Source organism: Lepeophtheirus salmonis, chromosome 3 (genome assembly GCF_016086655.4).
Source record: "Lepeophtheirus salmonis chromosome 3, UVic_Lsal_1.4, whole genome shotgun sequence".
In the NCBI taxonomy this organism is placed as follows: Eukaryota; Metazoa; Arthropoda; class Copepoda; order Siphonostomatoida; family Caligidae; genus Lepeophtheirus; species Lepeophtheirus salmonis.
In genome coordinates this window covers 23720222-23746291 of record NC_052133.2, presented here as the reverse complement: position 1 = coordinate 23746291, position 26070 = coordinate 23720222, and positions in this window count along the sequence as shown.

The window sequence follows — 26070 nt, the reverse complement described above, 5'->3', positions numbered from 1 at the left end:
TTAGCAACAAAGAAGTCAATAGAGTTTTAAAATATATGACATGCGGTTATGTGGGGGGGGGGGGAAATAAGTAAACAAACAGAAAAGTGACATGTTAATCCAGATAATTTGAATAATGTTTGAGAGGAGAGGAGGTTAACTATAATTACATTTAATTAAATTAGCTGCAAGAGCTTTGTTTTAGTAAAGGGCAGTGAAAAATAACCGTTTGAAGGTATAAAAGGAAAAATTGTTAGGCTTAATGTTTTTTTTTGTAGATTCTGTAACTAATTGTCGTAGTGCTAACATACTTCTTTGAATGATTAATTCCCAACTACTTTTGCTTTGATTTTTAAAATGTATAATATTTAGTAAATAATATATACCTAATAGGGCTGGGATGGTACGCTAAACTCACGTTTTGCTACGAACCACGGTACAACCTATACAACATTATGTTTAAAAAAAAAATTAATAGAATTTATGTAGTTTTTCCAGTTTATTTCTATATTTTATTCTTTAATAGGTTCTTTTCTATTCAAATAAATCATTCCTTTATTTAATTAAGTTCTCTAAAAAAACACAGGATGATATTAAGTATAAACGGCTTATATAATACTGTTATTCATAAATTTAGAATTTTTTTTGCTAAAAGATGAGTATGTCTACATTTTTCGGATTCAACATGACCGATGAGCAGTCACAATATCGCCAGCTGTCAATTTTTTTTGTTTTGTCTTTTTACAAAAAGTACCTGTAGTTAAGTGGTATATTTATATTTAATAGATATTAAGCATGGATGCTCAAGGCTCTTCACTTTTATTACTCCTTTACTATTACCACCTACCAAAGAGGCTTCATCAATATGTTGTCAGGCACGCTTTATTTCATTGTTGTCTCAATATCATCAAAACACGTAGAACGGAGACAACAACATTTATAATTAAATGTTTATTAAACTTTTTTGTTTTGTTTTTAGCAACGCAACAACTGTTTATCCTTTTTTAGTTTCAGAACATAATTACTTCCTTTTCTAATTTTTTTAAGATTATTTTTTTCGTAACGAACTAGTCAACACTACTAATCGCTAAATCGACGCAACTTCATCTAACTAACACGTAAATGTATAAATATTGACCATTTTCTCGATATTTGTAATAATGGTTGTCAAATTCTGAAGAATGCAATACAATTTGAAATGAAAATGAAATAAAAGGATTTTATTTTTTATCATTGAATGTGAGCAACAAATGTAATTGGTTTTTATTAAATTTTTTTATAATGCTCCATTTATTTTTTGTAGCATATTCTTTTTACATAAATGAGGGAAGTCCCCCCCTCATTTATGTATTTAAATGTTTATGAATGTACATCTCTACCTATACTCTTCATTCAAATTGTATCTAACATATTATAAATACAACTAACTTATTCATGAAATGATATAAATATTTACATTATTACTTTTTATGTCTATTATTTCAAACCATTAGGTAAGGGAAACGCTCTGCGTCACAAATGTTTGGTTATAATTAAAAAAAATAATAATAAGACCTGGGAAAGGAAAAAAGATAATTTCATTCCATCTTCCAAGAAATAAAGTACAAAAGAACTTTTTTTCCGTATGTGTACAAAATATAAACATTCTACATATCATAATGATATTATGATCCAAATTACAAACATTGTTCCAACCCATGATTATTTAATTTATTTAATGTGAATGTACGCAATATCTACAATGTACTGAAGATATTTCAATAAACGTATGTACCAGTATGGCTCTTATAACTATCCTATGAATGAAAGAGTAGACAATCTGGGCCTAGTTACAGTTTTAAGAAGGAAGTTATAGAATTATTACCTAGGCCCCTCATTTGAACATGAAAAAAAATAAAAAATAGACACTCTACACAATGTACCGGGCGCAGCAAAAAAATCTTGACACTTTCAATGTAGAACTTTATCATCAAAATATATTTCAGCAACCAGTTGTAATAGGGTATATCAATGAAAATAAAAATAACTAATTTGATGTCTTGGATACCCTAATCATCAATGTAGCCCACCTTGGCAGCAATCATGACTACCAGGAGGCCACCCCTTGTATATATATTCCTCAGACATGGGATCCCAGTTGAGGTTGTCAATATTTTGGGGACAGATGGAGCAGGCCTTTGACACAACAAGTGATGGGTTGGCATCTGGTGGTAGGGGCCACATTTTCTTAGGCCAGAAAGGCAAGTTGTCCTCCAACCACTTCTGGGCCTTTTTGGACGTGTGTGCATGTGCACCATAAAGTTGAAACACAACTTTCATGTCCGGGTAGTTGGTCTACACCCATAGTTATAAGTTTTCCTCACAAGGCTTGCACATAGTCGGCCCCTGTGAGACTGAACCCGACCAGAAAATAGATGATGGGAATGGCCTTGCCATCTGAGGTTTCAAAGCCTAGGGATATGACTGATGCAGAGAATTGGCAGTTAGTGAGAATACGGAGAGACTCATCCACCATTTCCCATGTCTTCTCATCACTGAAGATCATAACTCCACCTTCCTTGGCCTAAAACAAACATCAAATTTTAACTTTTTGTCAGTTCTTTCGAATGGCGCCAAGTACAAAATTGGCAGACTTTTAAAACTGAGGCTAGGCGGCTTTAAAGATGATTCTAATCTTAGAGTCCTTACCCTGTATACCTTTAATATTAAACGATTATTGCACTCCTGGGTGTTCATAGTAAAATCTTCTATTGCTTCCTTCAATCTAACATGATGTTCCATTAAGGAAATTAGGGCATTTATTATGTGACCAAGAGATACAATTTGAGTACTAAGTGAGTTGATACAATTTGACTAATTTATGTCCTTTCTCCAAAATATTGTTAGTTGTCGTTGAAAAGTATTAAAATAATCACATTGTTCTACTTAATAGTCATCTAGCGAGTAAAAAAAGTAATTTATAAATGTAGAAATAGACGTCTCCGGGTGCACAATTAAATGTTGATACTGCTCTCTGATTCATATACCAATACAGTATAAATAAATAAAAAAGAATCTAATAAACAGGGAACACTGTATAAAATGAAAAAAATCTCGCAGGTGTTTATCTCAACTGTATTAAAAAAGAAAAAAAGCGGGAAATTCTTTATATAAAATTTTAAATAATGACTTTTAGAACTTTAGGTGAGGTTTAGCAAAGAGCTGACAAGCTGACTCATCAAATCATATTTTTTTCCTCAATTTGTTATTGTTATTTTTTATTCTTTAGGAGGGAATGTCTACCATACGTATTGAGTGCGTAGCTACGTGTGAGTGTTTTCATGAAAAATGGACACAACACTAAGGATTTATTGGGGATGATATTTTCTATATTATAAAAGCAAAATTTGAATGTTTTTCGAAACCTAATAACTCCGGGTAATGCCGGGGAATACGACTAGTGTGTTAATAAAGCAAAGTTTTCTGACTTTTTGTTTCTTTATTTATTTGTGTATCGAGTGATAACTAATTTCTTTACTAAGAGCTTATACAAATAAGAAAAATTAATTTGGCATAACTGGACTAATTTGAACCCCTGGATAATATGAAACACCGTAATATACACTTCATTAATTCTAGAGTTACTTTGTTTTGACATGTGACAATAAATGTTAAGTATTCATAATGTTTAAGACACATCATAAAGGTACATCTACTGTGAAAGTTCTAGCTACATGACAATAATAGATTTAAAAAAATAGGTGTGTTTGAAAAAAAGTCTCTATTACACTACGTAAAAAATAATAAAAGTTACTTTATATGAGGTTTAGTAACGAGTGTGTGTAGGTAAAGCACACCCAGTGAGCGCTCAATTAATGTACACCCGGCTTATCACATCATATAAAAAGTTATATAACTCTTATTGGTATGCTTTCATTTTTGAGGAGATAACATCCAAGTATTGAGTGATGTGTGTGTGCTCATGCTAAACGGAGGGTAACACTAAAAATTTATTGGGGTGTTATCTTCTATATATTTAAGCAAAGTGTTTTTGTTTGCCATCCCCTAATTACTCCAGGCAATACTACAAATAGTTGTTAATAAAATGGCAGTTGTGTTTGTCATGATAATAAAAGTAAATTTATCTACATTGATTGAGTTAAAGTTTAAAGATTAAAAAGATCCTTGAAATGAAGAAACGACATTAACTAAAAGTTTTTGTTAAATTGATTATTTTCTATCCAATAATTTATACAATTCAAAGAACAATCATGACGTCACAAACATATGTAAATAAGAAAATACTAACGAACTCTTAAAAAATGAAACCATTTAACTAAAGATTCAAAATATTTTAAAAATCATAAAAGTTGTACAAGCATCACTTATAACATATGTACAATATACACTTTTTCGTCTTAATAGGTGTGATTAAGATTAAATATGGAAAGTATAAATGTTCGAGTATCTCAATGGAACACGGAATTAAGTTATCTATTTAACAATAAGATGTATTACAATTGATTTCATATTAATTTACAAATATACTACGCATTTAATGTATACATTTGAGGATTTAAAAAAAATATATTATTTGATAAAAGAAGCTTCAAACCCCAAATTCTAATAATAAATTGATTACTTATTATATTTTCTTTAATGTATAACCTCGTTGTAATGAAACTTTTCCTTTTCCACTATTGAGTTGGTTCTGGTAGCCCTGACCCATATCCTCACATACATTATCACAATTTAAATATTTTTCTTCTTCTTTTGTTGGTTAGCGCTGTTTCCATAATACAGTTATGTATAATAACTGGGGAGGGAGAGGGCGGGGGTGGGGGTGATTAACTATGAAAAATTTGAAAAAATATTTTTTGAATGACTTTTTTATTTTTTAGAAAAGACAATTATTTTAAAAGGACATTATACCTCTATTTAACAACCTATATGATTTTTTTTAAATTTGATTTTATTCTAAACTAATCAACCTATTTTAATTATATAAAAATGCGAAATGAAAGTTGGATAATTTATTATTATTATTATGCAGTATACTCGCCTATGGCGTCAATAACTACATCGGAAATAGGAGCATATCTTAATGTCTCCTCTGGCAGATTCCAGATTTCCTCCTGGATCCTGAACATCAGCTCGGATTTTGTGTTGCAAGAGGATCTGTTGGCGTATTGTTTAACTTCGCCCACCCAAAGGTGTCCATAGGACTGTGGTCTGCTGAGCTTAATCCAAAACACTGGGACCTACAAAGTAAAAAAATAATAATTCTGACCATCAAGTCAATGTTTTTTTTTTTTTGTAGTTTGGCATGAAACAGAGTCTTTTTCTAGAAATACACTCAAAGATTTTCACAAAAAAAAATGTCTTTCCTTTTAATGGAGTACAATGTGGATCATTATGTGAAAATAAGCATTAAGTTTCTAAGATGAAAAAAAAGGTTAAAAACAAGGTCAGGGAGGATGTAACCCCCCCTCCCTTATGTAGTCACCAGTATGCTCCCAGTTTTGAAACCCGCTGTTATAGACGATTTGAGCAAAAACAACAACAATATTAGAATCAAATAATTGAAAAAAATAGATTAATTTGTCAAAATGTTATAAAAAATTTAGTGTATAATTTAAATTCAATTTCTAAGGTATAGATATAAAAGTAAACAATAAGAAAATATTTTTTCCTGTCAATATTAATTGAATGGGTCTTTAAATTTATTTTTAATAAACGAAAAATGAATCCTAATTTTAAAGTTACTTCTTCACGTAAAAAAATAATAAAAAAACTATTTTTTTGTTCGTGCATTGCCTTTTACTGACTCACACTGGCTCTTTCATTTCAATTTCTAATTTAAAATTTCGGTGTCATTTAGTAAATATATTTTTTTTTAAATTCCTTTTATACCAAAAAATGTATCAAAAACTTAATAGTAAATATTTAAAATCCTTGTGGCAGATTTTTGCTAAACTTCTAAGCAAAATAAATTAATTCTCACATTCTTTACTAGAGGCATATGGGAGAAGGAGTAGCAATCTCCCCCCTTATGCAGAAAAAACTTTATCAATATTAATGATATATTTTGTTAATCCTAGACTTTTTGTCGAAAAAAAAAATCATTTAAATACATCTTTTTCTAAAAAACATAATCTAGGAAATTTATTTTCTAAAAGAAAAGGTAAACAAAATGTTTAAAAAAATGTTATACAAATATTTCGGAAACAATTGAATGTCCACCCAGTCCCCCCCTAATTACTATCTATCCCTTGTCCCCCTCAAGACCTATGCTCCTTACATATAAAGTATGGGGAAATATTCAAAAAAAATATCTTAACAACTAAAAAATTGATTTTTTAAACCAGTCTAAAGTAACAGATACTCCAACCAATTTCAAATATTCAGTTCAATCTTAACACATAAAATACTACATATCTATTATCATACGAATGAATGAAAAAAAAACAATAAACGGAACATCAAAAAAGATAAATATGAATACGTATAACCCCGTTTGCATTCATACACACCTTTTTTGACTTCGACCTGCTGCTGTGAAATTAATGACTGTTTGAATAAATAATAGCTTAGTTATTTTAAACTTTCAGGGTTTTTATAGGTATATGTTTATCTATGTATATTCATTGATCTATCCCTTCTTCAAAGAGATTTCTTTGATTAAAATACATACATGAAGCAAGCACCATATCATACCTAGAAGATACACACTTAATATAATACTTTTGGAGAAAAAAAGCATTTGATAAAAGCATTGTGTATCATTAATGCATTTATTGGAATGTTTAACCATTAACCAGATTTATCCTTTTTTTGTAAAATTATTTCGTAGATGGTGAATTTTTTTTCTCTTTTCTCTCTTTGGATTCAATTACAAGATTTATTTAATACAATTTATGCATAAAATAACAATTTGTTAGATTCTTTTCGAAATTTGTTATTCTATATTATTTTTTAAAATTTTCCTTAAAGTAATTTATTCAAATTATAATTCACAACCATTTCATTTTTCAGAATACTCAGAATCCTAGAGAGCATTTTTATTAACGCCATATAAATAAAACAAAACTGACGGGATGTTGATATAGTAAGCAAGTGAAAAATCAAAAAATCTTAAGAAAATTCTATTTAATAGCTCTATAAAAAATATAAATAAATGAATTGGAAACGATTTGAAAACAAAAGAAAATATTAGAATTAAATCAAGGTATGTACTAGGTGGTAAATATTTCTATTAAAATATAGCCGTTTTGTTTTACAAGTTATTTTTAATACATTTTAGATCTGTAATATTTATATAGAAAATAGAAATTATTTATTTATTTATTATACTACGAGATAAATGAGGCTGCAAAGTCCCCGTACATAGAATTCAACTCATCTTTTGTTTGCGTAGGTGTATTGTTTTTGGGCGGCCCTTGTATAACAATACAAGTATAATTCACCATATTCTGTAATGAAAACGGACATAGAGTATAATGAATATTCCGTGTAAAATATTATGCACATTACTTTCTTGAACTCAATGATCCCATTCAATGCTATAAACCACGTGATCCATGTTTGTACAAAATAGTGGGGTTTTTTTTTGACACATTTTTTGTCCGCTAGGAGCGTTTAATATAAATAAACATTACTCTACAACTAACTATAATATAGCCTACATAAAATCACTCTTTTAACTTAATTAACTGGGTACGTTCTGCGAAGGGAAGAAACAGTTGCATAAGACGTGAAAAAAAATTAAAAAAAGGATGTTGCGACATCATCGGTGGCATCATAAAATCCGACATCTTGTGCGAGATAAAAAGATTTCAATAATCCAACGAATCTACTCAAGCTAATAGGTGCGTTTCACCACTTTATTATAATGTTTTCATCCTGTCTTACCAAGAAAAATATATAATGAAAGTTAAAACGTAAAAATGTCCATATAAATAATTATTTTAGCAGTTTGAAATGTAATATAGATGTTTATATCGAAGAGCGGGGCTAATTATCGAACATAACAAATTTATATTCTTCAATTGATAGCAAGTTTCTCCATATGGTACTCCTGAATTTTTGTGGAGTAACTACCCATTAGTACTATATTAACTAAGGCTCTTTGAGGATGGTATTGATAACACCCAATTCTAAGTTGTAACTTTTATATAAAAATTTTACAAATTAAGAGGCGGAATTAATTTTAAAACGTCGAATCCGCTCCTTTACCCTTTTGTAATAATGATATAATTTCAATTAGATACATCCACATTCTTAACCGGATCTGATTAAATAAACGCTAATTTTTTTGAATCCGAATAAAATCAATACACAATTGTGTTAATAACGTTATTCGTGTGGATGGAACCTTAAAGACAAATTTGTGATATTACTTTAATAATGTTAAGTTTAACATAGTGTATTTATTTTTTATAAATTTTTTACAAACCGATTTAGGGGAAACTGAAGTCATAGAGACGCTTTTTTAAAAAGCACATATATTTCTAATTCATTAAAGTTTTGTTGCTAGATCTTTAATAGTAGATGTACCTTTATATTTTCATGAAAAATTATTAGCACTTATCTGTAACACACAAAAATATTGAAGTTAGAGGTCTTTTTTGAAAACCTCCTTATATTACACCATGATCCGGATAACATAAGTTGCAATTGTTTAAATCAAACAAAGTTGGCTTATTGTTTTTATTAATTTAATTATTGGGTAATAATGCATATAAAGTATTAAAGGATTGATAAAATATCTTAGACAGCCTGTATAATGTGAACAACATGTGTTTGTCAAATTTAATATAGGCAATATCTCCTTCTTTGCAAAGTTGGACAAATATATGCTGAAATTAAAAGTTTTACTAACTCTGGATGCACCTCTTACAAATGAGGATTTGGAAACCGCATAATAATATCAGAAACATCCATGAAACCATACCAATATTATTCAAACTAGTTTGTCTCAAATTACTCAAAAGAGCCTTTTTAATTATTTTACTGTAAATCTTATTATCTTTGAAATATAATACTTAATACACCAACATGACATTAAATTGTATTCTAAGTATATTATTTTATCTTTGTGCTCATAACAAATCTAATCCACTTACAGAGTGGAATTTTAAAAAAAGCTTTGATCTTTGAAAATAAAAATACTAAAATCACTTTTGATCTTTGAAAATAAAAATACTAAAATCACTTTTGATCTTTGAAAATAAAAATACTAAAATCTCGATATAATTTCTACAAGTAGAGATATATCCCTAAATGGGACCAATAAGTCAACTATAACCAATCTTCGCTGTAATCACATTTTTTAGATTAGGGAGAGCGGACTATTATTAATCAAAGGCGGCGTCTGGATGATTTTGAAAAAGTTGGAGAGCTTATTGTGATTTTTTGGGAGACACTAAACATGAAAGAAAAATCCTTATTTTAGAAAATAAAAGTTGGAAAATTTTGACATTATTTTTTTTTATGGTAACGATAAAAATTTCCCAAATTTTGCTAGATGCAAATGGATAAATAAATTATCTAAAACACCCAATATCAAATATCATAACTTCCCCCATAAATAAGACAAAAAAATTATTCAATGATTACGGCAAGCCGCTTTCACTTAAATATAGTGCATTTATTTCAAATAATACTTTTCACTATAATTTATTAATCAAAAAAATATAACTTATTATTTAAACACTATATGCAAAAATGCTTTTCTTTGCTAAAAGTAAGTGCTGTTACTTTTAATGAATACCTATATTGGTCATTCATATTTTAATATAAATTAAATTATTTTAGCATTAATAAAAACACCTACTTACATTAACTAGGCACTAAACATAGAAGCATCACATTCCTTCCTTGTGGGTGGTCCATGTAGGTGTAAGGTAAGATTTGGAAGACATGAAAGTAAAATGCTGGTTAATTGTAATTGAATGTTATTTTGTAGATTAATTCAATCCAAGGAATTGTCATGCACTGTATCATCAATTTTTTGTCAAATAGGTATCTATTTTTTTAAGTACGGCTAATTAAAAAATAAGACTTAACAATTTTTCACTTCATTATGAAATGCATCAATTGAGTTTCAACATTGAAATAATAACTTAATAAGACACATGGTCAAATAAAATTGAGCATTATGTATGTATATTAGAGTGTCCAATTTTTAGAGGTATCTTTCATTTTGTTTGAACAAAGGGATTTTCTACTACATTTTGATGAATAAATTATGTTTAGAAACATTCAACCTTCATAGTCAACTTTTGTGACCGCTCAAACTATTTGAAATTTGAAAAATCATGAAATATCTTGACCAAAATTTGCTATTTACATATGGTTTGGGAGATTTGAATATGAAGGAATTAAGTAGCAGCCAAGCAAATAGAAATTCACTTTGATTTATTCTCCTCTGACCTCTGAGAGATAATGATGCATATATACAGGGGTTGTCTGGGGAGAAATACAAATGCATTCCTTAATCTTCCGATATTTGGCGGAAAATTATTAAAAATCGAATATGCGTACAAGCAACGATTATTTAGTTTGACTTTAAACTTTTAATCGATTTTAAAACTGGATAATCGGGCAACAAATAAAATAAATATTAAAAAATCATATTTCCCTCCAGCTACCTTCTAATTATGCAAGGATTAGGAGACAACTGAATTTTATAGGCGCTTTAAGGCATACGTTTTATTTGTAATAGTTTATTAAAGATGTTATAACTCCAAGTATTGTCGTTATGGCTTTAAAAATAAGGTGATATAAAATGATAGGTTTAAACACATTTTCTCAAAATTATACTTTGTGGCTAATGTACCTGTTCCTTGAAGGGCCTCATATATTTAAATCACAAGCATTACTATTGCATAAAAGATGTAGATACCTATAAATACATAATCATAAAGAAAAAACTTTTAAAAGAAGTGTACTTCTAAGCGTCAACATATCATAAAAAGTATAAGGTTGCTTAATTGCATCAATCATGAAAAAGTTGTTTTTTTTATATTCCGGTGAACCTAGTTGTTCATAAATTCTTCCTCACTTCCTGACAATGACAGGAATTATTTTAATTTTGGTTCTCAATTCTACTAATAAACTAACAAGGGGTTAACACTTATATCTCCCCAACAAATACTTAGTGTTACCAACTACAAAATCTTACAGCCTAAAAAGATCTCGGAATTTACAACATTAGTAATTTCATATGATATTTTCAACAATTTTCATTATGAGCCATATTCTCAAATAAAGGTAAATAGATAATTACTTAGGTCAAATCTTGAGTCCATTTTTTCTCTTGCGAAGTCAAAAAGATCATCAAAGTAACGTCAGGGTATCACGTTACGCGGACATAATTTTTATATACCTTTAATTTCAATTTTTTTTATCAATAAAAATATGGTTTCAAAAATATTTTAGCGAAACCATTTGGAATGAGAAATATTGCTTGTATCTTACAAATACTTGAGCCTTCCAAAACTGACATTTGACTCGACTTTAGAGACGAAGACTTATGAATAACAAATTAATGACTTTGTCTTACGTCTTACGTTATCCCATTCATAAGTTGGTTTGGAATAAATCATGAGCGCATATTCCTAGTAAATAAGTAATTATATATACTTTTTCATGTCTTTAAATTTGATAAAAGTAATATTTGAAGAAAGTGAAGACATATTTTATATGATAATTACATATAGTACTAGTATACTAGGTGTGCGTGTTCATATCTTTGTAAAATGGAGCAATGTAGTAGTAAGTTGTTAATAAATTATGAATATAACTTAGTGTAGGTGTAAATTCAATTAGATAAATCTGAATCTCTTTTGGGTTTTTAACCTCATTTTAATTTCAATGGGGAAATATTCTTTGTTCATTCCGCAAAAAAAAAATGAATAATAAAGATGTGAGCATTTATTGTTAAGACTTTGCAATAATTTGCAAAATTGTGGACTATGCACATTCATTATAATATGTAATATGTGTGTATAACAAAAAGCTCATTTAATCTATAAATAAACGGTGAAAATGTACGCTTTACATTCATTTGTACAAAAATAAAAGAAGGGAAGGATCGATTCCCCTTTTCTTTTGTAATGTTTATAACAGTTAAAAAAAAAAGCGTGCAGATTCATCTTGAAAAGTAAAGATTAGGAATATTATGCAATACGAATGGAATTAAACTAGATTAAAATGATGCAGGAGTATATCATGTTACGAGTTGTACCAATCATTTATGTAACCCACGCCAAAATATGGCGTTATGTCAAGAAATTAAATGGGTATAGAGCATTTTTACCGGCATTACAAGTTACATCTTATTTGAAGGTGATCCCATCTTGGGGGCTTATAGTTGATATTTTTATGTAATAAAATAAACATAATCACAAAAACGAATCTCCTAACACAAAATTGTCGTTTTTTACTCTCAATGTATTTAAAAATTTCAAGTGTAAATGGATTAGCTATTTGAAAATTTGAAATTTGTTTGTGTCATCGTTGGTAAGATCTTGTAATGAAGATTGGGGGGGGGATAACTGATGGAGTTGGAGCCAGAGCTGTAGTAAATTCAATTTTTCCTAGTGGAAGTCAAGTTCGACTCCTTTTGCTTCCAAGTTCTCATGGTACTTACTCTATAAAGAAATGACTTCAGTCCGAACACGAGTACTACACCTCTCTGGTTGGATCCCTCATTATTTGAAAAGGAATTTTCAATTTTTTTCTTTACGATTTCTGAGAAACAATTTCAATTGTGTAATACTCTGGTATATAGTGTGTGCAAGCAAATTTTGCCGTTTTTTATTAAAAGATTTAAATCAACTTAATCAAGAACAACTTATACATCTTAACATGAATATTTTTTTAATTACAATTATACTTTATAACATAAACAATTATTCCTCAAAATTTCCTCCTTCTGGGCCACCATGGCCTCCAGTTTGGGTATGAAGGCCACTCACGCCTCGATGATAATCCGACTCCTTCTAAACGGAGGTCTTCCGGGAATCAAAACTGCGTTGGTGACTTTGCATCAGTTGCTGTCTCATAGTCCAGAGGCGAGCAGTCCAGTGGTTAGGGGGTCCAACTTTGGAGGTCTTAAATCGCTGAGGGTATCCTTGCTCCAAGCTTGAGTTGTTATAGCCTTGTAACCAAGCATTGAGTCTTGAAGCCAACATTAATCCCCTTCTGGGTTGTTGGCATCCAACCAGGGATTCACAGCCTCGTATCTTACCTTCTGGTTGGCTAAGTCTCCATTTTAAAGGCCACACTGGTCAAGAAGTCTTTAATGACCCTTTTGTTCTGTTTTCCACTTCATATTTTCCTAGAGAGGCTCTCACCATTGTTAATGGCCCTCCTGACCTTAAAGACCTGCTAAACAGAGTAATTTACAATGTCCCTGACCTACTTTACAGAGTGATGGACGCAGAGAAAATCTGCAATCCGTTGGTCTTGGGCTTCAAAGTAGTCGTTTGTTGACATATTGAGACCAATAATATCCACAGGTATGAAAACTTATAAATTTTGAAACCATATCTTCTTAATAGCCCAATATCAATTGCAAGTAAAAATGGTTCTATGGATCTCTACTTGCTGCAGTAATTTTGCACACTGTATCTACAACTTATTGTCAAACACCGCGTTGCTTTTGATTTATTCTACAATCTGTGACATCATAGAATAAAAATAAATATTTACTTTGTGTGTCATAATTAAACAGCTTTGATATCATTCGAAATGATTAAATGTATACTCAGCATGAAATACTTTCCATTTTAATATGAATTTATCCAACATATATTTATATATAACTAGATATGTATATATTTATTATCCATTTTTATAGTTATTTTCAATTTCTCTTTAGTTAAGTAATTAATTAAAACAATATAAAAAGCTAAATGAATTTCTGAGTACTTAACTCATTTGATGAAGGTTTAATAAGTGGAAGGAGGTATTCACTTTATATTATTTTATTCATTTTGAAAGGAAGATGAAATGTCTTCAATCTTGGCGTCTCACTTCTTGTTCTTGAATACAAAAATTTATGCAAATATATATTCTACATATTATGTATAAATCAAGAGACACTTCTTACGAGCATGTAGATGGTAAATATATACATAATTTCACAAATTTTGACGACTGATTCTCCTGAGGCAAAAGTTTGAACATACCTATGTATATGGATAAAATGGAGACAAGAAGATGATTGAAGAAAGCCTATTCTCATAAACTATGATTCATACTCGAAAAATTGTTTTATTTTCTTTTCAGAAAAAGTCAGAGCTTACAACAATTTACATTAAAATTATCCAGAGGGCAAACGTTTTACTAATATACGTTCACAATGTCTCAATCCATATCTCAAAACGAGAAAATATTGTTTTACCTGATTAGAAAAACTAATGCATGAACAATAAGAAAGTTTGAGATTGTTTTTTGACTAATCAAAATCAGAGATAACGATGTTTAAATGTATTAAAATAAAATATATTTAAAAAAAAAAAAACACTAGTTCCCCGTTTTGGATTTATCTAAATAATTTTTTTAAACCAGTATTTTATCCACAATTTTTAACCTTGTGTATGAAATTAATTGAACCTACTCTTTCAGTGATTATATACAGGGCTCAACCAACACTCTAGCCTGTGGCTCGTAAAAATAACGGTTGAGCTAGTACAGATTGGACTGTATCTATCCCATTTGGCTACGTAATGCTGTATCTTAATACTACAAATACACAAGCAAATTGGTTTTACATTATACTTATTTGAAGAAAAAATTGTTTTCTAAGGAATATGAATAATAATGGTTATGTTACAAGTTCTATTTTTAGTTTGATTTCTTATTTTGTATAACTTGTTGTGATTTTTGGATAAAAAATATACTTCGTACTTTTGTACTCCCCAAACAAAACTTATTTTAAAGTTGAAAATACCTAGTATATACTTAGTATTCCGATCTAGTAAAATTTCCACAGAACTAGCATTTAAAAAAAAAAAAAAATTTTGACTAGCCATGTTGGATAGGGGCTAATTTTAATGCCCATTGAGCCCTAGCTATATACCTGCACTACTTTATTTTACATAGATATCATATTTATTTTTAAAAATTGATATGTTTTAACAATATATATACAAATTTAAAGCATAATTGAAATTAAACTACACTCTCACTTAATTGGCAATAAATTACTCAATAATTATTCAGTTTTATAAAAAAAAATATTAATATGAATATATATTACAGAATTTATTGAACAAAATGAAAGTAACTTTTCAAACATAAATATATTTACATCTTGTGAAAAAATTGGCCAACTATAAAATATGTGATTATATTTTTGGCGTGAAATTTAACTCTTAAAGTGTGTATGATATTTATATATACATAGATAGTGATGAAAATCGTCTGTATTTTGGCATGTTAAAAAAAAAGAAACCAATATCAACATGGTAAAAATTCGTTGGAGGAGAGCGGCGTAGGGAGAGGAGGAGATGGAAATATGGAAGGAGATTGGCAAGAATTACTTCCATGTGGATCCTCAATTCTACTCTGAGTCCAATAAGGACATTAATTTAAAAGTCCGTAACTTATCATTAAGGTTTCTTTGTCTTTATGACCACTCACATAAGATTTATTGAATCTAGGATAAAAATAAGTTTCATTTTCCAAAAAAAAGAAAATGGGCCATATACAAAGTTATTACAATTTATATCACTACACTAATCTACAGTATAAATAGAATATTTTACCAGGGATTTTTTTTATTCGAAGTTAATGATATTAACCTAAAGTTTTTTTGTTTTTTCAATGTTTTCTTTTTGTTTTTTAACTAAATTAGCGTCTTTTAGGGCAATTTATCATTGAATTCCTTTGTTTTTTAACCTCATTTTTTTATTCTATTCAACATTTTAAATATTTATAAATATATGACTACCCAATTATATGAAGTAATTAATCAGTAAATATATAAACAGCTCAAATAGCGAACATTAGACATACATGATTAACAACTAGGCTTAAAATTTGACACTTTAAAAAAAACATTAAGTGTTACGGTCATTAAATTCATATATTATATGGGACTTTTCCCTATCTACACAGAGCAATTTGCAATGTTTGCGACTTCCTTTACAGAGTGATGTGTGGAAAGAAGATTTTTTGTCTTTTTGACTTCATTGTCATTGTTTGTTGACGTATTGGAACTAATAATACAGTGTATGAAAGCTCATAAATTTTAGAACAATCTCTGGTTAATAACTCAACATCGATTGAAAGCTCTCATTGGCCAATATTATTAACTTATCCAACAGTTATTTCCATTCAACCATATGTAGATGCCAATATGTTCTTAAAACATTTATGGTACAATAGCATTTTCACCCTTTATTTATATAGTGTGAACGTAATTGTAAACTTTAGAATGTGCATTTTATTACAATCTTTTTGCAAATATATATATGTACTTATGGGAGAAAAAACGCAATGATGAAGTCAACCTTGCAAATTAATTTTCTGAAAAGAAATAAATTATAATATTATAAAACACTTTTCAAGTGTTTTAGTAATCAAAAATATATGTACTTTACAAAAAATATAAATCAATAAATGTGACATTCGGAAAGTTCTATGCAAATATCAGCACGTACTAAAAAATAAAAACTTTAAGTAATTTATTATTTAATGGCTATTTTTTGACTTTTAATTATAGGAGCCGTGCATATACATACATATATATAAATGGTTGTAATATATAGAATTATTATTATTTTATTTTATGGAAATCATATATTTAATTGAAGGAAAAACAATCCCTGTAAACGAATACACTTAGTTTATTTTTTTCGTTTATGTTTATTACATTCAAAATGTGGGGAAACACTGTGAAAACAAATTGTTTTAATTTATAGTAAAATATCATTAGAAAATTGGAAACATTTTTCTTTTTGAACTGTACAAAATCTTTTTATGCACGAGTTAACAATGGTTAGTATGCAGAGCCACTGCAAAAGGTAGTGTTGTAACAGTCCTTATTTATTCGATCCAGTCCAGTCATTAAGACGCTTGTAGGTCTCTTACTCCCCGACCAACTAACCCCGTCGTTTAACTTTCGATCAATTGCCTCCTTTCCCCCCAGGCCATCTACCCACGAAGCAACCTACCCCAGCATTTCACTCCCTATTACAATAAATAGCAACTATACGACCAAATATTCAACCTTTTAACAACCACAAAAACGTAATTATTAATTTAACCAATTAACTTAATGACGTAAATATTAGTGATACTTTCTATTGTTAATTAGTATATCTCATCAAATACGAGATGATTATTTTATACATCTAAGTCAGTATTTTGAATCTTTCTATTACATATATGCCGTTGATATTACTTGAAGAGATTTTAGATGATTCTATTTGATTTTTGTGATGTTGAAACACACATATTAAAAATTAAATATATTTAACCTATTTATTTTAGATATGCATAACTCTATTTCACTGTATTTAAGGAGTTATCTGGAAATCTTTCTCAGACATGTATTATAACATCATGTGTATACATATTGAATAAAATCTATCTCTAAATTCCTTGCATAAATAACCTACTAAAATTCAATGTTTTAAAAAACTTTTTGTCATAGGATTAAGGAAATTATAATAGGTATTATTATAATATTTAATAAATGGATATGGTTAAACAATCAGGCTAAGAATCTATTTTAAAATTTTTTAAAATTTATTTTAGTATTAAAATTTCGATGATTAATATAACTCATAATTACTTTACTATTCAAATTTTTAAAAATAGAAAAGGAATGGGGGGAAGGGGTAAAGGGTCCAAGGGGTATTTGGTTGGGGGTTAAAGGATGAGGGGTACTTCGACGAGGGGTGGTTGGTCGGGGTTTAAAGGCTGTAAGGTGGTTTGTTTGTTTCCTTCGGACTGTCAGTACTAGAATTGATTAACAAGGTAGAGATAAAGTTGAATAAAGGACCGAACTTTATAAGTTTTAGGACTGATATTCAGGAATGAACTGGACGGAACTGCAGTCTTAAGTACAAAATAAAGACATATACAATCAATGAGACAATCAATTCTGTTCATGATTCATCATCATGAAAATGTGTCAATGAGAACAAAATAAATAAATAAAATGTATTTTCATGTATGTCATGTGTTAAAGGGGTTCTTGTACTGAAAAAACTTCAATTCTTACTAACTACATAACTTTATTTAATTTAAGACCAGTGTTGAAATAAGTTAAAATTATTTCCGTTCGAAATATATTCATAGTTTTTTAGTCAAATAGTACTATCTAATAGATTTCTAGAAAACAAAAATTATATTTATTAAAAGTTTTAGTTTTTACAACAATCTTTTATTTGTTTCACATAGCTGGATAGAAATAAATACCAACCAAAAAGGCTTTAAGCCACAATCTCAAAATATCCTATGAACATCTTCGAAAAACATAAAATGTTAAATTGATAAAATTGATTAAAAAGCAAGTATCAAAATCAGAAAACATTACACTGGGTTTCATTTCTGTATTCTGACTTTTATCTGGATTTCCTTATTCATGAATGGTAAAGCATAAAACATATAGTAACTTCTGTATAAGAAGAGAAATAATTGTATAATTTGAATGGAACTCTGTAGATTCACTTAAAATTTTCAAAATATTTTTTTTTTAAATGACAAAAATATATCCTTATTATTAAAAGTAAAAATTTCCTTCCGTGATTATGATTGCTCTAAATATTCTGACATTATTGAAAATAAGTTAATGCCATTGAATATTTTGCATATTGGGATAAAGCCGATATCCCAACTTTGTCCAAACAAGCTGTATCATTTTTTGAAACTGTGAAGTATGTATGGCCCTAAGGAAATCATCAGTATAATTTTATTTAGATATCCTAATATTTACCTTGAGCACAAAGACGATGTAATTATGGAAAAAGTAACAAAATTATTATAAATCTAACACTTTTGGTAATTGGATTGAAGCTAACAATTTTTACTTGATATTTATTTAAAATAAAAGTAGAAAAATCTACCCTAAAATAGTGCATATATGAAGTAAAAATTAATATATTATTATTTCAAGATTGCGCAGTACAACCTAATTTCTACAAGGAATTCTTCTAATAAAGTCACCCATGATCAGGGATGAAATTTAAGAAATTTTAATGTTAATAGATATATAATGTAGAAATATGAAAGCTTTTCTGGATTAGTTTCACGAAGTAACCAACTATTCCTGAATTTGAAAATTCTGACTACTTTTTATATTAACTGTTCTAGTGTTACTTGAAATATTGAAAAAATTTCTTTTCTATCTCAATCATTTAATGTTAATATATAAAATGTGAGCCAATAAAATACTATATGAAATTAATGAATGCAATAATTTTCCTATTAGCAAAAACTATCCTTATTATATAGTTTTAGTGTAAACTTCGAGCAAGGATAAAGTATGGTGTACAAAGAGAAACTAGACCTTCAACAAATAGAACTTATCTTAACTACCGTTTTGTAAATAATAATTACTAAGAAAATCTAGGTTAGAATGACGATGTCGATCTTCAATTCTACTCAAAGTCCAATCATAATCAAATTTATACAATTAATTGTAATTTTTAATTACAATTTGGCTATATTGTATAAATTTGCCCTTACGTTAAAATATCACATTCTATCTCGTAATTGAAGATAGTAGTAACAATGGATGGTTGAAATTCAATTATTGTACCCTTTTAACAATAAGGATATAACTTTGCTAAGTACAATGAAGTTACGTTTTGCAAAATGAAGAATATATTATTAGAGTCCGATGAGAGGGATACCGACTCAATTGATCACAATTGCTGAAATAAGTGTCAATGTAGGATTAGACACTCATTGGAGTTTGCATTGTATATTTTTATTTATGATTGTTCATAGTTTTTTTTTTTTTTTTGAGTTAATAGATTAGGTGACATAGAAGTTCTTCTCCATCAAACATATTACGTTCATCCTGTAATGGTTCATGCTGGATACAAGTAAAAGTTGTATATTTGGTATACTTCTGATCTGATCTCCTCAAGGCAAATCCCTCATTCCATGGATCGAATTGGAGTTCCTTTACTCCTGGAATACTTCATAAGAGATAAACTCACAACCTCTTCAGCATAATGAGACCTTCGTTTTACCACCATGATCCTCCAAAGTGCTAATTGTACGAATATCTCGACAAATTGGAGATCCCTTTCTTCCTAATCCAATAATATATTCTTCGCTTTGTGAAGTTATTAACTCATTATTAAAAGGTTGCAATAATTGAATTGCATCTATCCTTTGTCACTGTCCCAATTTCTAGATATAAAAGAGAAAATATGACGTCTGGGCCAGCTTATTCAATGTACCCAATAAATAAAACAATAATTTCCATATCTCTTAGTTAAAAAAACCAGTAAGGGTACCCGCTTTGGCAATATTATCTTAATTAATAAATATTTTTTGTGAGATTTTTTTAGATACAGCGGAATATCCCTTAAGTAGTACAAAGATAATAATGAAAAAGTGTAAATGTAAATTAATTAAACGTTAAGCCATCAAAAAATATTTGATTATACATTCAATATCGAATATTCCATGACTTTTTTCATAATCTTATATAAATGGGTAAACTTGTTTTGGAGATAGGGGTGGCAAGATACGGAGAAGAGAACACAAAATAACATTTCCTTGAGGTGATGCAAATTGTAAAACTTGGATGAAACAATAAATATTATTATTAAACTTATTGCACTTTGAATTGTTTGTACTTCCACGACAATCGACAATATTTTGAAAAAAAATGCTTTGTTTTAGGAGAGTAAATAGAATGAAAGATAAATAAATGCAATATACAACTAAAAGTACTTTTTAAACTAATAATGTACTTTGAAGTCAAATAAAGGTTGATCTCTAAACATATCCACTCAAAAAAAATAATATATATACATATAAAATACTTTGTTTTAAAATCTGCTTATTTCAATTTTTTTTACTTAAAAGTAGTAAATTCTTGCTTACATTAGTAAACTGACCTTTAGTATGTTTTTTGTCCAGAGTATTATATACAGCCAAAATAGGTTATATATTGAAAACAATAAAAATAATCAAATTGCAAAGTTTAATGGTTCCTATACAATTTTTGAAAATTGTATTTTTGACGACTTGTTTCTTGTCAAATTTAATGTTATGTGTCAACTGTTAAAATGCTATTTTACAACACGTCTTAATTTAAAACTTTAAAAAAATTGACAATTTTTATTAAAATTTTAGGGGGGAGAAAAACTAATAAAAGGATCATATTCAGTGCGATTGTATGTATGTATTTTGAACGCATTTAAGACATAAGTTTTTTCCTAGATTGACCATATTTTAAAGGTATTGTCTGAAGAAGTTCATTTATCTAGGACAAAAGACCCTTTTTTGTTTTATTATGGGCATATTTTCAATGATAAATGAAATATTTAGCTTTATTATTTTTTTTCTATCGGAGAGTAAATCGTACATTAGATAAATCTCAAAAAACTTATCAGTATGTAATTCGTAATAACTGGTGAATAACGTTATTTTTTTATAAAAAAGTACATTTTAAATTTTTAGCAATAATTAAAGGTTCAATTTAATATTAAAACTATGTAATTGGATTTATAGTTTTAAATTTGATACACGATAAGTCGTATTAAACGATCAATTTTGTAATAAAAATGACTTTTTTGAAATTTTAAAAGACATTGTTTGTGATTTTTTTTTTTATCCTTCATTAATTGGTTGTCGTTAAGTTAATATGTATCTTTCTCTGAATAAATAATCCCCATTTACATTTTTGCAAGGCTGCCAGTAAACATCCAATAAAAATGAGACGTAGCTATTTCAGAAACAAGATTAAAAAACCTAAAGCCTGAAAATTATTAATAATTATTATATTATTTTTAATAAATAAATTTCTTTAGATATTTACAAATGGTGTGCAGTAGATAAGCAGTTAAGACTCTATGGATCATTTTGTATGTATTAGTGCAAGTAAAGGGAAATAAACAGCTAATCGAATAATAGATGGTGATGAAATCCTGGGTTGTTTTTTTTTGGATACTTTTAAAAAAAATTCTATAAGTAGTTTCATAAAACAGTTTATTCATCAAATGTGATGATGCATTTCCTCTTAAATAAACTTCATTTACATAAATTTTTATGGTTGCTTTGATTATTTGGACCAATTTCTGACAGTTCAGTTGGAAAGAGTATTTGATTTTTAACAAAGAAACGTTTTATTGTTTTGTTTTTCGATAATATCATATACAAAACCTATAAAATGCTCTCACTAAAGTCCAATATTTAGCTTGTATCCTTTAAGCAGAAACTGCACATTAGTTTTTATTCTACAATCACTTAAAGTTTTTTTAAATTCCACTTTTACCGTAATGGATTAAACGTACACTTGTAAAACATGTATACAATCTAAAGTACAAGACTTTATTTACTAATATATATGCTTGAATCTAATAAGTAAATAAAGTAATATTGTAACTGTACTTTATTAGCTTATTATGAACGAACAGTCCCAAGATTATATGCATTTTCTAATCCCAAGAATCCAACGTGATATGTAAAGCCCTACATCTATCGTAAAAAACTCAAGCATATTAGTATATTCAAAAAAATATTGAAATATAATTATAATATTTGTTTCTACTTTGTAATTTTATTTTAAGTGTAGAAGGTTTTCCTCTCTGTAGCAATAATTCAAATTCTCCCCCAAATAACAACTTTCTGTTATAGACAACTGATTTTTACAAAGGTTTAAATTCATTAATAATTTATGTTTCTCCCTCTAAAAGTATGTACTATGCGAATATATGTCTCAATGACGGACTTTATCATCTTCCTGAAGGACAGACAAACCTTACAGAAGAAGTTCTCTGACAAATCAGCGGCCTTAATGGCGGACTCAATAGATCTTACAGACCCGTGACGCTTGTTACAACCAGCTCCCACAACTTTTGCCTATATGGAATAATCTTAAAGTTTTAGATCCTTGGAGCCACATGTTCTTGGATATATGCTAAAATTGATTTTTATTGTTTAATGCTATTGGTAAAAATCAATTCATAAAATTGAAATAGAATTAAATAATTCATTATAAAAGAGACTTTACTGTTACAATATAAATGATTTTGATGAAAAATAAAATCAAAGACGTCAATAAATAGAAAAAATTACTTGGATGTGCACATCTATTGTTGTACATACCCTCTAATAAAAATATATTTTGTTTATAGGTTTCATAGGATATTTACTTTTTAATAGTTCATTCTTCTTTTTTTGTTTCTCTACATACTTTCATTTTTTGCAAAAACAGTACCTTAGTCCCACCATCACTAATTATGGGTTTCTCTAATAATGGGTATAATAAAAATCCTATATATAGATATATAAGTACTTTAAGAGCCTAAGGAAATAGATTATAATTAAATATAACCTTAAATGGATAAAGATCAATAACCACCTACACATATTGCAAAAAGTTGGGGAAAATAGAAGGAAAAGAGAGATTCTGAAGAGAAAAAATACGTCAATTATTCGAGTCACGATTAATGTGATTTTAAAATGTAAGCAAAAAAGTATTATTTTTGTACGTTTATAAATATGTACCTGTGTACATATAAAATATGCAAATCTAATTTACATAATATGGAGTAAAGACTTTCATTATTGCTTTAAATTATAAAGAGACGATATACTGGGTTTGATAAAAGCTATGATTGATTATAATTACAGAAGAAAGGTGAAGGTTACGCCACTCATATAATTTGCAACGCAACTCCTTATAATATAATGCAGCATGATGCGTTTATAGCAGGATAAAATTTTAAAAAATGTCCATAAAATGGTTTTGTATTAATTAAATCTACATAGTCTGAGGTTCCGTATACGTAATCGGTTCCGAAGAAGTTATGAAAAATAATGTAATCTCCAGCTAATCAAACAAAAGTTCAAAAAATCATTCTAGTGATAATTTTTTAACATTAGGCACTCGAGGACACCCTACAACCTCAGAAGTTAGTTTTGAGTCTGTCAAACGGCAAATATTTCCCAATCCTTTGTCACATGACACAATTACAAAATTGCTGCCAAATCACATTATAATTATAATTAGGATTGGCTATCGAAGGGGTAGTATGGAAGGGAACAAATGTAATAAACTCTTGAAATAAACTACAAAAAGATTTATCTGTTACTCTTCACTCTTTTTATCAGGCTCTTAATGCCTTTAATAAGGTCAGAAAATATTGGTTTAGTAAAGATTTCTTGTATATTACGGAGTCTGATATTTAAATCATGTCAAGAAATATTTTTTAAATTCGGACTGAAATACTCCAAAATTGCATTGAATTTTCAAACATGTTACAAAGTTTTGTTAAAATGAAGGTTGTGGGCTTGGTCCATATGTAGAACAAGGAAGTGAGAGTGTACATGAAAATTGAAAGCATAGCTGAAATAATCTTAATATCAAAGACACAGACGTAAGAATTAGAGATTATTTTTTTTGTCTAGTGTAGTTAAATATAACTCAGTTCATCTTTAAAAATTTCGAATATATACATTATACACACATAGCTTTTTATCGAATTTGTAAACAAAATAGAGAAAACAATCTACCTGAAATAAATACACTTTGAAACTCTATATGTTTCTAAAGTTGATTTTTAATTACTTATGAAACAAATAATTTGTTAAATTATAAAAATGCCTTTGAAGATAGGGTTTGGATTCTATTTTTTTAAAATTTAGAACCCTAAAATTATGTAAATTTCAAAAATACAAAAAGATTTTATTGAGATTTTTTTGGGACCTAATCCGGCTTTAAACTCACCAACGTATATTATTAGGAAAAAATAACTCCTTTGTCAACATTCCTTGAGATATTAGATAAAATAATTTTTTTATGGGTTAACGTAATTTTTGGGAAGTGGATTCTTTTTGTAATATGCAGCCATTTTATTATTGTTGTTGCTGTAACTTAAATCATTTAAAGTATTGATTGTTATTAAGCTATCAATTAGTGTAGTTTTATCAAAACTCAAAGCTTACTCAGTGAGGATAAATTGGAGTCATTGCAAAGCTCAGTACAAAGGTTGAAACAAGTGCTGTAACCTACAACGTATTGTGTATTATGTATAACTGAAATTGACATTTCTATTCAATATGTCACCTATTGTCTCATGGAAGTCATTTATCTTCTTCCTAATGACAACACAAATCTTGCGGATGGGATCCTCTGATAAGAAGCACTGCAGCCTTGATGGTGGACTCCAAAGATATCACAGCCCCTTGTCGCAAGAAGCTCCGTAGATCTTTGCCTAGATGGAATAATCCAAAAGATTAAGATCTTGGAAACTGTGAGACCACGTGTATTTGGACACATTCAAAAGGTGCTTGGCTTTTTGTGGCCGTCATAATGAGATATTTTTTCATCCTTCCTCTTGATTTTGCTCTCAAGTCATCTTCAATGATCCTTTGGAGTGTAACTTTGCTCACATTCATCTTCTTCACTGTACTGCGAACCGTCCTCACTGGATTTCTACTGAATTGGTTTTTGACACATGTTCCCATGGGATTTGTTCTTAGAATTCGTTTCCGATCTTTCCCACACTCTCTGGCAACTGTTTGATGGGATTCCTTTCGTTTTTAACGCAATATATAGTAATCCAAGTAATCCTAAGTTATCTTTGGGTATTTTGAGTAGAATAATTCTTTTGGGTTCTACTTTGTCGTCATTGAAGATAAAACCAATAATTACAAGTTATAACAATCGCAAATGATCATTAGAATACAACATAACCTCACTTGTGTAAAATCTCTTATCAAAACGTCAGCTAGAAGCATTTCTTTAAGTTAAACTCATGTATGACATATGGAATTTGTAGGTAATTTTTAGTGATAGAACGATTAATCAGTAACAAGAATCTGTTTTCTATTCTGGAATCGGAATCGGCCTCAGGAAAGGAATTTTAGTTTACAATTCCAAATCTTATTTATTACTGATAT